The 10,014-nt window shown below is 42.7% G+C and overlaps 1 protein-coding gene across 11 annotated transcripts in view; it reads right to left on the bottom strand.

Annotated features, from left to right (window-relative positions):
* The window catches only part of tenm3 (teneurin transmembrane protein 3), a 274,702-nt gene that overhangs the window by 205,809 nt on the left and 58,879 nt on the right, over positions 1–10,014 (bottom strand). Inside the window, exon 1 of one of the 11 annotated variants that reach the window (XM_045214466.1) lies at positions 4,686–5,286. The exons of the other annotated variants lie outside the window; for them this stretch is intronic. The gene's annotated coding sequence lies outside the window, so the exon portion shown is untranslated. Of the gene's footprint in view, positions 1–4,685; positions 5,287–10,014 lie in introns of those variants that run through there. 11 annotated transcript variants of the gene reach the window in all.

Genomic DNA, 10,014 nt, shown 5'->3' with positions numbered 1-10,014 from the left:
TGTATTATTCATATGAGGATTTATGACCCAGCAGTGTGTGCTTATGTGTGTATGTGTGTGTGTGTGTGTGTGTGTGTGTGTGTGTGTGTGTGTGTGTGTGTGTGTGTGTGTGTGTGTGTGTGTGTGTGTGCGCGCGTGCGTGCGCGCATGTGTGTGTGTGTCCACAGGGCTAGGCCACTCCATCACAAGGATCATTTCCTCTGTTTGGCCCACATGATGGGCTCTGTTTCCCCTGGTTCTCACACTCTGTCAGCCCCAAATTAGTACATACTTACGTTATGTTATTTATGGAAGGTTGTATAAGGTGATAATATAAATATAACTACATATGGTGCTGTTATTTTTTACAATTATTATTTTAATAATTATTCATTAGTATTTGATTTTTGGAAGAATCATTTATTTTTATTTTTATAGCTAATAAAAATGGTGACCACTAAAACAATTCAGGATTTTCCACCTACTTCTATTTATACTAAACTATATCCTTTATAGTTTAAATGGTATATATATATATACTTTATTATTTTTAATTTAAATTATAATATTTGTATACAAAATTTCCTCATTTAAATATATTTTCGAAATGTGTATATTTATCCAACGACTTGGGCCTAAATTAATGCCTTTTGTTCTGATGGGATTTGGAATGCATTCATATATTTTCTGAAGATGAATAATTTCAGAGAAACAATGCGAAAATAAATAATAGGTTAATTCAATAAATTCCCTCAATGATCTTTCCTTTTTCTTCCACACTAGCGTCTCCTCGCTGTAACGTATCCATTTAAATCTCCATCCATGTCTGCGTCTCAAATAGCACCCTATTCCCTATAAAAAATGACTTTTGACCAGGGCCAATAAGAATGAATAATATAGGGAACAGGGTGCAATTTGGGACACAACCAATCTAATTCATATTTACACACCAAACACAAGTCTTCTCACACACATACAGACGGACAGGAGAATTAGCATACCATCGACGGCGTACCGTTTATTTGTCAGAAACCCTCCTCCGGCCAACCTTCCCCGCTCCTCTCCGGCTCGTCGCCAAACAGCCCAATCTGTAGCAAGCTCCCTTTTGCCCGTGCCAGGCAATCACAAAGAATATTCTGGAAGCAGCAAGCCCCATTGAGGGGCCCTCTTCTTATGCCAAATGGATGAGTATAGCTTAACTGTTTTGCACCATTCCCTGCGCACCGCCTGCAACAGCCGCTTGCAACAATATACAATAGATGCCTCCTCCTCCAAGTCTTATCTGGAGCAGAGCTGGAGATGAAAGGTGGATGTGATGAGAAAATAAAATAGATCGATTGGCTGATGGGTATGTACTGTATGTGTTGTTATGGTGAGGGCTGGAGGCCCTGAACGGACCGGAGCTGTTATATAGGAGAAGAGGGGGGAGAAAGGAGGAGAAAGAGAGACAAAAAGGGGGAGAATTACAGAGAGAGAGAGAGATAGAGAGATAGAACAATATATGGAGAAAGACAGAGAGAGAGTGACAGAGAGAGAGAGAGAGAGAGAGAGAACGAGAGAGAAAGAGCGAGAGAGTGATAGAACAATATATGGAGAAAGCGAGAGCGCGCGAGAGAGAGATAGAGAGAGAGAGAGAAGGTGCTCCTTCAGAAGTGTCAGTCAGTGCCTCTCTCTAGCCCTCTTAGATCAGTGGACGAAGTGATCCTAGCCATCTGGACACCTAGCTAGATAAAGCTACTAGCTCACACCTCCCTCAACAGCAGATACACACACACACACACACACACGCATGTACGCACACACACACACACACTCATTCTCTCTCTTTCACTTCGTAAATCACTCCTCTCTAATGATGGGGGTGATGTTCTACAGGGACGGATGGAGAGATATTAAGTTTAATCACAGAGGGGCTGGAGAGAGAGAAAAACAGAGATGAAGAGAGAGAACGAGCTAAAGAGCTCTTCCGTGCGGACGATGAAACTTCAAGCGCTCTTCACCCCCTCTTCCATGTCCATTCCCATGGACATTGCTCTTTGTAATCCCTCATCTCATCCCTCCATCACAACATGGTTATATAATAACCACATATTATGCTAATGAGGATGCAATAGACTGCAGGCCTATAGGCTGTTTTTAACCAATGTCGACGTCAATCACCATTTTCCCTCTTTTCTCCTTTATTTTTTAAAAACCCTGGATCGGCTCCGTCGGGCCTTTTCCAATTTTCCTCTATAAATTAACAATGAGTTGAGGCACTATATAACCCCCCAGCCATCAAGATGTAGGTCTAGGACTCTGAACCGGCATAATATTTTATTTAAAAATATAAAATAATGTCACCCCTACGCTACGATAAATGCCTTTCGATGTAATAACACAAACAATAAAACAAAGAAATATATGGATAAGAAAATGTGACCTGGCCCGTTTTACAAGGCGCTAAATCAGAGAAATATCACGACGGCGTATCAAACGTAATTGAAACTTTTATTCAGCTCCAGTAATGCAGTCCATCAACCAGATTACTGCACACACTAAGTGTATATATCGCACAATGTGATACACACACACACACACACACCAAGCACAGCCTGGGCCCCGTTGCTAGGCGATCTCTTTCCATTCGTGAAGAGAAAGAAAGAGAGGGAGAAAGAGAAGAGGAAGGATGGCCAGGTTCAGCTGGTTATTTCCTCCTACTCTTTTTTTATCCCCTTCGCTCCATTCTTTCTTTCAATGTCTAACATTGCAAACCATTATTCCCCTTCTCCAAAAATCAATGTAGTGTGGAATCAAAGAATGGGGTCCTGGGCCATAAATCACCAGAGAGTCTTAGTATGAGAGTTAAAGTGGAACCATGCAGCAAGGCCCGCTGCATGAGAGGGACATTAAACACCTTCGCACATGGCCCCGGCCTCCTCAGTAATTCTTGACAGCTTATTTCTCATTGTGTGCGCATCCCAAATGGAACCCTATTCCCTGTATAGTGCACGACCTATCGGGCTCTGATCAAAAGAGGTGCACTATGTAGGGAATAGGGTGCCATTTGGGACGCGAATATAGAGCCTGTAGGGTCAGAGGCTTTGGCACTCAGATCTGAAATATGACAGACAGACAAAGAGACAGAGAGAGAGAGAGAGAGAGAGAGAGAGAGAGAGAGAGAGAGAGAGAGAGAGAGAGAGAGAGAGAGAGAGAGAGAGAGAGAGAGAGAGAGAGAGAGAGGGGATGAGAGAGGAGAGAGAGAGAGAGAGAGAGAGAGAGAGAGAGGTCCATTTCTTTCTGATTCTTGTTTTCTCGGGTCTTAACAATCAGGGGAAATGTTTGACATTATGAGAAACCACAGGTTCCTCTCAGTGGTAGTGGGCCTGAGAGGAATCACTGACTGGTGGAATTTCACAGCGTCTTTAATGCATGAGCGCACGCATTGTTGCTGCGCCCCCAGTACTCCTACCTATTGTCTTGTTTTTAATAATACGACAGAGCCATCTAAGTTTCCTTAACTGATGGAACATAATGACAAATCACACTTCTATAACACGTAGATTATGAACATATTGAAATCATAAAATCATATTATCACATGATTTTCTCTTTATCTAGCTCATCTGTCTATCTGTTCTGTCCATTATATATATATATATATATATTTGTACAGATTTTAAGATCTGTTCATCTCCACGACGTTTACGAACACAAAACTGGTCCATTGTGACATCGTTCACTCTTTTATTCCGACTAACAGTTATTCAGTTCTGTCCGTTATCGCTCCATCTTCCCGTCACTCAGCAGCAGGCAGAGAGATGTAGAACAGGCTAATTGGAAAGGTAACAGAGTGAGAAATTCCAAAACACCCCTGTAAAATATGGTTCCAATTATCCTGCACTGTAAGGGTCTATTCTCCCCGTAACAGGACGGGAGTGAGAATTATTACATGTGTTACGGACGGCACTGTAGGCTATGCCTGTTTCCACAACTTAAAAGACAGGACATCAAATGGCCATGAAAATACCAATTTCCATAAAAATTACATAAACAAACCTATTTTTCACAGCCTTTTAAATCAAACAATTAATCTATTATGCTATTGAGCCAATTCAACAAAGCCTTGAGGATCCCCCTCCACAGCATTAGCCCCCTCATCCTGCCTGGTATTATAGCCAGGGTGGATTTGGAGAGACTGGAAATTCTGACCACAAGCAGCCCCAAAAAAGGAACATTGACTGGGCTCTGCTTCGCAACAACTATTCACTCTAATTCAGAACATCTGACGGTGGTGAGGGCAGGCTAGCTTCGAGGGAGCTTTTTTCAAGGGAGTGTTTGGCTTCTCTCTCTCTCTCGCACTCTCTCACCAATCAACTCTCAAAGTGCCAGAGTCACGGAGTCACAGAGAGAGAGAAACGTATTACCATGCGATACAGGTCCCCTCAACATATACAGAACTCCTTTCATTTGAAGATTATTTAAACACAGCCACTTAAGCAGACAATGGGTATATAATTGACAGCAAATGAGCGCATTGCATTGACCACAGGCAAGGCATGTGGACACACAGGTGCACACACACGCACAGGCGTGCACACACACACACACACACACACACACACACACACACACACACAGAGAGGGGTGCGTAAATGGCACACTGCCTTAGACCCGGAGGAAGGTAAATTAGCAGCAGTAGAGAATATACTGGTTTCAGTTGTTACCTTAGGTTAAGAAATCCCCCAGTTGTTCCTTCGCCAAAAGTGTTAAAAGGATCCGGTCAGAGCCCTCCTGGCTGCTCTCGTTACCCGATCACAGAGGCATGAAGCTGGGTAGACACGGTGCCGCGCTGTGCCTTGCCTGGAGCTTTTTCCCCCTTTTCTTTTCCTCCACAAAACACGTGCCTTCTCTCTCTCTCTCTCTCTCTCTCTCTCTCTCTCTCTCTCTCTCTCTCTCTCTCTCTCCTCGGCACACAGTCTCTTTCAGTGGTTCTAGTGGCAGTAGTCTGGTTCTCCCATTCCACTCTCTCTCTAAAACGCACACACAGAACACAGAGAGGCTCCTCTCAATGAACAATCACACTCACTCTCTATCGCAAGCCTCATCAAGCTCAGGCTTCAAGCTCAACTCATTAACGAGAATGATGGCTAGGTTTTTTTTCTTTTCCTTAGGCTGGACAGTGGGTGGTTAAATGCGCATCCTGCTGGTTGGTGGTTGGTCCACGCTTTCTCTCGCACCCTCTCTGCCGCTGCCTGCCTTTCTAAATGGAATCTTCCCTCTTTCTTTCTCTCTCTCGCTCTCTCCAAGTTTGAGGCACTCTTTCGGAGCTGTGCCGCTGGTTGCAGAAGAGGGGAGGGGCTTGGGTCTGAAAGAAGGGAGGGAGGCATGCTATAGGTTGAGCCTCTTTCTGTTTACACCCACCGGGGGAGGAGGGAGCAGAAAGGAGGTCGGGGGAAGGGAGGGGAGCGGAGGAGGGGCCGTCTCTGCTTTAACCATTTGGAGTCTTCACTCATCTGTTGCGTGGCTTCACCTGCAGACACACGCACGCACGCACGCACACGCACACACACACACACACGCACACACACACGCACGCACGCACACACACACACACACACACACACACACACGCACACACACACACATTCTCTCACTGATACCTCTCCCTCTCTCGGGCATGCACGCACTTAGCCATTCTAGCTAGGGGGAAAAAACACTACAGAAAATAGACAGGCACACCTTTACCTAGACTCTATTCTTTATACCCCAGCTAGGGAATAATGCAACTGTATACCAGTACTGTAATAATATTTAGATTCATAATACACACAGCTAATGAATACCCATACATATACTACATATCCTCAAGTTTCAAGTTGTATTAGTCGTATGTACAGGATGCTTACTTGCAGGTTCTTTCTCGTCAATTCAACAACAATAAGAAATAAGAACAGATAATACAAACATGATAAAAGAATGAACATAAAGTAAATGGCTCAGTAGAATAGAATAAACATTTTAGCATTAGTATAATACAGGAAGGCACAATTTATAGTCCAATATTTACACGTGTTTTGGGAAAGGGGGGGTGTTTAAATCCTACAGGCACATCAACATCTTACACACACAGACACACACACACACACACACACAGACACACACACACACACACACACACACAGACACAAACACAGAACTGTACCTGTATGACAGATAATGTACGAGTCTGCTCATTGCCTATGTTCATTTTCTGCCTGCTGTCATTAACACGCCTCAGAGCACACAAACACACACACACACACACCCTTACATCTGTTCTAGACACATTGTCAGAATCAACTAGCTTACCTGAGTATATTAGCTAAAGGCAGCTTTCACCAGGTATCACGTCCTTATCCGGTCTGATTAACACGTCTAGGCTACACACACAACAACACAACAATCTAAAACCTCCCTTTACTCCACGGTGGAAAATGAAAGGTGTAAACAAACACAATGAAATAAACAAAAGAAGACTTGATTAGTTTGGTGCGTATTGCTACATGAGTATAGAGCAGTTTGGATTACTGACGCTGACAAAAGACCAGGCCAATTCCTAATGCCTAGTAGTTGGCAGAGCGTACCCAATACATATCTACTCGCCCATCGCTATGCCAACGGTAGAGATGAAAAGACGTGGCACAACCCAGCCACTCTTTCCCCCCTTTCCCAATAAAAACGGCTCCACTCGTCTTAGATGCGCTATATTGTTTAGACCATAAACATCATTGTGCTGCCTTATTGACCTGTTTGATACGGTTGACCATTTCTTACTTGTTCAGAGGTTGTCTGAAATAGGCCTAGAGCAGGAATTCTGCAATTGGTTCAAGAACTATCTATCTAATGGACAGGACACCATGTGTGCTTACTGACGGTATCAAATCTAGTTTCCTCAATATTACGAAAGGTGTGCTGCAGGGGTTAATTTTGGGCCCTGTTCTCTTCACTATATATACAAATAATATTGGTCCATCTGTTAAGGGATGTGATATGTTAGAGTTGTGTTTGTTTTGATTAATCTTGTTGTATTTATTGTATTGATATTATCTTACATGATGTGTATTAAATTGTGTATGTTCATGTTCACAGGCCACCCTTGTAAATGAGACCCTGGTCTCAATGTTGACCCACCCTGTATAAATAAAATATAATAATAAAAAAAACACACTCTGGATTACAAGATAACACTCCAGAGGGCCATTAAAAGGCAGAACATCCACTTCAAATGTTCTATCCAGGACAGGACGGCACCGTAACAGCAGGGGCCTGCCAAATGGCTCCCCCTGCTCTAAACGGACAGAATCCAGACCATTCATATGGAATCAACATTGTTGTTAACACCAGAAATCATTACATAAGGATCTAGGCAGAGAGGTGATCATTGTGTGCTGTAGAAATGTTCAATGATTTTGTGTATTTTCCCCGTTGTGAATAACTTCTCTGTATTTCATGGAGAACATGTCATGTTTTATATCATTATGTAGGGAACATTATGCCCTGAACTATTACCCACCTTTCCCGGTTTTACAAAGGATTTATCCATCAATAACGGAACACTATTCAATTCCCTAAGGGAAGGGACTCTCCTCCCTGGGGCTGGGGCACCTCCTGCTAAGCGTGACCACAGAACATTTCAGCCAATCAGGCAAGGAGCCCCGCCCTCACTGTCCATTCGAACTGAAATATAATAGCGTAGCGCGAATAATAGCCACGGCCGACCGAAATGCTTCTGCTGCTCAGATGTCAGCGTAGTTGGTAACTGGAAAGTGCCCTTGCTTATTGATCCCCCCCGATTTCAATGAGTGGAGGCCAAAACACCAACATAGGAATTTGAATGATTGTCCTCTGCTCTCACTTCAATCTCAATTGGACAAAGACACCACCCCGGAACTGTTTGAACAGGGACTTTGTCCCTTTTTCGCACAGAAAGGACGTTTGGGAATCCAGCCAGTGATTGAGCTACTATGGAAGTCCACGTAAGCGCATTCAACGCAGGCTATCTCTCTCTTAAAATCCCTGCTTTGTCTCATTTAAAATCATCCTAAATAATTGCTTGTGCTACTCCTGTGAGATAAAAGAAACCATCCTCTATTTTCTCTTTCTAACTACTTCATCATTGTTTATCATTTTTGCCATAATCTGTCATTTATCCTGTACTGTAGCATGACCTTGTTTTTATAATAAATATTTGTTGTGTTATAAAATAATATCACTGTCTCTGAGATTTTGAATCCGACTCGTCATTAAAATAACTCTACGGAACCTTCTGATTATAATTGTGACATGTACGGTTTATCCCTACTTGCTAAGAAAGTTTCCTATCGACTTAAATGATAGGTGGTGCCTCGTTTACTGTAAAATATAAATAAATCCATATTTTATATTCCATAATGAATTACCCAATTCATTAGACATTATCATAACGTTAGGCCACTCCTCTACACTGCTATGGGTATATAGAGTTGGACCTGGGCCCATTTTGTCTATACATTCCATTCATACATTCCCATGCTTGGGAGTGTTTGTCTCGCTCAGGGTGTGTTGGAAGAAGAGGCTATTATCCTTCCTACTAGACTGTGGAGAGGAGAGAGATAGAGCCTCGTACGCAGGCAAACACACACAGAGAGACACACACACACACACACACAGAGAGACACACACACAAACACACATATGAATGCCAGGCACGCCGACACCCACACAAGCTGAAAAAAAAAATCTGGTTTCGTTACTGATAGTCGGCTATGCCTTGTCATGCGGCATTAATATGAATTAAATCAATATTATTGTGGCCCAAACGGACTAAGGCCTTTTGGAAAACCTCATTACTCTGGCAATCGCCGTATTTCACACTCTACATGTAACTGTTTTTAAAGCACTGCTCTTGTTGCTATGGGGAGAGATGGACGGAGAGCAACTTGACGACCATAAACACTTGAACGTCTGCTGGCTCCCCACTAAGAATCAATCAGACTTTAACACTGTGTGTGTGTGTGTGTCTAGAATATCGTCCTTTATGTTATTTCCTGTATAGGTGTGACAATAATGGTTTGTATTTCTAACTGAGTTGGACTGTAAGTTATAAATCAGTTAACAGCAGGTCTATGTAATATCGCTACAGTGTGTGAATCAAAAAATATTGTATATGTATTGTGGATATGTGCATTTCTTGGCTGTATTTATGTGAGTGAGTGTGTTCTCAGATAAACACTCAACACTGTATTATGACCTCTACACACACACACACACACACACACGCACGCACATGCACACACACACACACACGCACACACACACACACACACACACACACACACGCACACGCACACGCACACACACACACACACACAACTTAAAACTGAGTCCTCATTAACCAAACAAAGATGGGTCGACACAAGTAGAGGTAGAGAGGCTGAGTGTATTTTAATTTCTTTTTTAATCACTCCAGTGATGACTTTCTAAACATGGCCACACTTAAACATGTGTTCCACTTCTCCTCCCCAGACACTTAAACATGCCCCTGTATATTGTCTGGGATGGGATTGCCATTCATTCCCATGTTTAATGCATGACTGTGTTTGTAGTCGGTTCAATTTCATCTCTCTCTTCCTTTTCCTGATGCACACACAAAGGGCCCTATAGAATCCACGCTGCGGAGAACGCGGACGGAATCACCCAATCCAGACATTCAAATGAAATTCAACAATATTAAATGTTTTATTGAACTTAACAGGAAATCAACTAAATCAATTGAAATGATTAGAAAATGTTATTAATTTGCCCAAGTGAATCATAAGACATGAACAAAATTCATCAGTGATTTGTATTTTCCTGCAACTTTGTGAAACGGCACAGGAGCGGCCTCTTCTCTGTTTGTGTTGTGCGGTGCCTGCGTATGATTAGTCTACACTTTGTGTAGCCGTTAGCAATGATGCTAATGATAACCTTCTTCTGGTAGATGGAAAGGCTATGCCAAAAACCTTCTCAATTACATGTTAACTACAAAGTAGGCTA

The sequence above is a fragment of the Coregonus clupeaformis genome, unplaced genomic scaffold (genome assembly GCF_020615455.1).
Source record: "Coregonus clupeaformis isolate EN_2021a unplaced genomic scaffold, ASM2061545v1 scaf0260, whole genome shotgun sequence".
Taxonomy (NCBI): domain Eukaryota; kingdom Metazoa; phylum Chordata; class Actinopteri; order Salmoniformes; family Salmonidae; genus Coregonus; species Coregonus clupeaformis.
Note: the sequence above shows the minus strand (reverse complement) of the source record. Positions and strands in the feature narration are given on the sequence as shown.